At 40.4% G+C, this 4,191-nt stretch overlaps 1 long non-coding RNA gene across 1 annotated transcript; it reads left to right on the forward strand.

The window, feature by feature from the left end:
• Nucleotides 1–1,293: 1,293 nt before the first annotated feature.
• On the forward strand, nucleotides 1,294–3,549 carry LOC121395237. The gene is made up of 5 exons (XR_005962358.1): nucleotides 1,294–2,298; nucleotides 2,915–2,974; nucleotides 3,063–3,196; nucleotides 3,271–3,394; nucleotides 3,492–3,549. It is a non-coding gene; the product is annotated as an uncharacterized LOC121395237 (long non-coding RNA).
• Nucleotides 3,550–4,191: the final 642 nt, after the last annotated feature.

Consider the following 4,191-nt stretch of genomic DNA (forward strand, 5'->3'; position numbering starts at 1 on the left):
GAAATCTCCATTTATCTCTCATTGACCAAGTGTCTCTTAATAATTCCGCTTTTGCTGGCTGTCCAGTTTCAGACACTAAGGGGGCAGATGCACTAAGCCTCGACTGTTTTTTTACTTCGACTTCGACCTTCGTTTCGAACGATCGAGTGATCCTCCGATCAGGTGAATAGTCAAATTCGATAATCGAAGTGGACAAGTACGATTATCGAAGGATGTATTAGTATGCCTATTCAACTCGACTCGAAGGATACCTTATTTATGAAATCTTCACCCGAAGTTTTATTTGTACCCCATGTTTGACCTACCAAAGTTGATTTTGGACTTCGACATTCGAAGATGATCGAATAGTCGAGGAAAAATAATCGAATGGTCGAGGTAAAAAATCATTTGACTATTCGATTTTCTTCTATTTTCTTTGCTGGTGCTCTCCACTGTTGTGGGTGTATAGTGACACCTAGGGATCACTTTATAAACTGTTTCTTTAGTTCTGGCTGCATTAGAGGTTTGGTGAATTACATTAAAATAAATACTGACACCAGAAACATGTTTGTTTTTGCATCTATCAGAATATAACCTAAGATTTTCAAGTAGCAATGGCTTAAAAAAGTCTAACATTATTTTTAGTTCTATTTTTTTTTCCAACATCTTTTCAAATATTAATTGGCCCTATCTATCATTACTCTTCACTAAATGGTTAAATGTTTAAAAGCTGCATGGAATGCTGGGAAACACTGGCTTACTTATAAAAAACAAAGAGTTTTGTAAAAATTGACATTTTGGCAGCCGCCATTTTTGAGGCCCAAGAGCAGGCTGAGGAGCAGGAACACCTTGTCCCTGCTAGGATCAGGCAGCCTTGTCACTTCAGGAGACCTGTACTTTGTTTGGACGAACTGTCTGATGATGAGGTTGTGAGGATGTTCCTCCTGAGTTGTGCCGCCATAGTGCAGGTTTATGGCCTCATCAGTGAAGCCATTGAACCTGTGATGGCACGGTCTCAGGCAGTGCCTGGGATGTGCAAGCTGCTTGCAGTTTTGCATTTCCTGGGCACTGGCAGTTTCCAGCAGGTTTCTTCACGCCTCATTGGCATAAGCCAGCCCACCTTTAGCAGGATACTAGCACAAATGCTGAGGGCACTACTGCAGCACTCGCAAAGGCTCATTTCCTTCCCCTCAACTCAGGCAGAGTGGATAAGATTAAAACAGGATTTTTTCCTAATTGGCCAATTTCCAAATTGCCTAGGAGCCATTGATTGCACTCATGTTGTGCTCACACCACCTCGCCATCAGCAGGAGCGCTACCGAAATCGTAAGCACTCCCATTCCATCAATGTGCAGGTAATGTGTGATTCCAACATGCGCATCATGAGTGTGAGATCTGGCTTTTCTGGAAGTGTCCATGATGCCACTATCCTGCGTCAGTCAGCTCTCCATGGCCTCTTCACCCGAGGAGAAATGCTGGACTGCTGGCTTGTGGGTAAGTTATATTTTCAATTTCAAACAAAGACACTTCAAATATTATTTTAAAGGTGATATGTATGTATTTTCAAGAAATGTTTCCCTATTTGCAGTCTGGCTACAATAGATGCACGATGCATCTTGGGACCTGTAGTTTAGTTCAATCAGCTAACTTTGTTAGGGCTTTTAATTCTTGGCACCTGATTCAGTTTACAGGTGAGATGTGTTAAGGGGAGGATTTCTGAATGGATCTGCACACACACAATTTTTGCCATTTGGGGGGAGGGGGGGAAATTACCTCTTTTATTGTGCCACCAATGTTGTTTACCTAACAAAAAGGGTAAAGTAAGTACCCCAACAGCAAAGAATTTGTGTGTAGATCTGTTTGTAAAGATTTTACTGCTACACAATGCACATAACTACAGCATTGGAATAGTCAACACAACAGACAACTGGAATCAATTACTACAATATATTTTTGTTTACATTTTTAGGAGACGCAGGATATGGGCTTCTGCCTTGGTTGATGACCCCTGTGAGGTTTGCCCAAACACCTGCCCAACATAGGTACAATCGTGCCCATCGGAAGACACGCAATATCATCGAGCGCCTCTTTGGGATGCTCAAATCTCACTGGGGGAGCTCTGCTTTATTCCCCCCAGAAGGTTTCACAAATCATCACTGTCTGTGCCATGCTGCATAATGTGGCAAGGCAGCATGGATTACCAGCAGACATTGATGATGACCTGGAACCTGAGATTGAGGGGTATGTTGGCAGACGGAGGGACAACCAACCAGAGGGAAGAAGAGTGTGTGAAAGGCTCATCCGTGCCCACTTTTAGTTGTAAGTTGAACAAACCACACAAATAGTTAATTTGTACTAGTTAAGACTTCTCAAGGGCCAAATAGTGGTACATATTTTTTTGGGCCCCTATTCCTAAGTGCATTTTTTGTGATTGTTGTCAGTTACCTTTCAAACCATGTTTTTCCACTGTAAATCTGGTCATTTGCTTAACCTTTAGCCCTCTTACACACGAGCATTTGAAGCTGCGCTCCCCTGTGTTCTGTTTTTATGTGTTTAGCCGCAGTGGAGCACAGGAGTAGACGCATTCAGTTGTTTGAAATGGGACTGTACTCCCCAAACACAGGAAAAATGTAGCATGTTGCGTCTCAATCTGTACAGCCCCATTGAAAACAACTGAATGCGTCTACTCCTGCCATCCCCTGTAATGAGGTTTAGTAATGTAATGATCTAAATCAACTCAATAATGTCTGAAATCCACTAATTCCTAGGTCAGTTGTTTGGCCTTAATATGTTTGCCTTGTCATGAGTGTTATATGTCAGGTCTTTATAATCAATCTCAATTATTAGGCCTTATATGATTGATGTGAAATGACATTGTTTGGAATGGATATATGGAAAGTAAACAATTTTTTATACTTTTCTTCCAAATGAACAGCCTGCTGATGGTGATGTGCTGGCGTGCCCCTAGCAGTGCTTTCCTGTAACATCTTATGCTGTAAGCAGAAAAATTATGAGATGACAAACAAATTTACATGTATATACACATATTCAAGAGAAACCATTATCTGTACTTGTCATTTCAGCTTTCTGGCCTACTAATGTGTTATGGTTATACTTCACGTGTGTCAAACTCTACTTTATTATCTTGGTACTTGCCCACAGAGGATACAGACATGGACACTGACTGATTGGCCACGCCTCAAACTCCGTTATTCAGGTATTTAGCAATTACTGTGGGAATCAAAAAAAATATTGCTAACAACTTACCATATTATTTGTGTGACTTTGCAGGCTCTCTATGTGCAAACTTTTCCTGACCCATTAAATTGGACTCAACACAAGCGACAGATGTGATGAACTGACAGCTGTTTGGCTCATTTGAACCTGGGTGGAGTCACCTTTCGAAAACATATCAGTAAGTGGCAGTGTTTGTTTAGCAATGACAGTCTTTTGTGTGGCTACTTAAATTTGTTTGGATTTGTGTTAATGCATTTTTCTTGTTTGATGCACAGGTATGGCTTCTTCTGTTTTCTTGTTTGAAATGACATTACCCATGTTACTATTTTGGACTAGCGCCTTGGCAAAAAAGAAAAAACAAACACACCCAGTAATGTTTTAGTGCCTTTACTGACACTATCTTTGTCAAAAACAGTTGAACAACAATAAAAAGACAATATATATCTGTATAAAGTTTGTTTGTTTTTGGAACACACAATAGTTATTTTAAACCATTAAATATGTACCTTAGCTGGAAGCCACAGGAGGAATTTGGTCTCAACATATATTTCAAAATATAGCAGCCCCTATAGACCACTAAAGAGCAAAAGCTTTACAAAGGTTTTACAAAGCATTTGTTGCATGACATTGATAATGCACCCAAGGATTCATCATGGCCAACTTTACATTAAACAGTATCCAAAAATTTGGCCCTGATAAGCTTGTGTCCAAAACAATAATATAACAATATGATGTACAAATGACACTTGTCAATATATGACAATTTGGCCAGTTGAAAAGCATCAACAATATGAGATTAGTGCTGGCCAGGTAGAGTGTTGGACACCCAACAATGCTTGATAGTGCAAAGTAACAACCAAGGCTTTGTGCCTATAAGGCATATCATACACCTAGGACTTGCTATTGAATGAGCACAGGTGTAGTAGGCGTTAGCACCTATTAGGAGTGCTGGGTAGCCAAAGTAGGCCAGAGGTA

Source organism: Xenopus laevis, chromosome 6S, assembly GCF_017654675.1.
Source record: "Xenopus laevis strain J_2021 chromosome 6S, Xenopus_laevis_v10.1, whole genome shotgun sequence".
Classification (NCBI taxonomy): Eukaryota; Metazoa; Chordata; class Amphibia; order Anura; family Pipidae; genus Xenopus; species Xenopus laevis.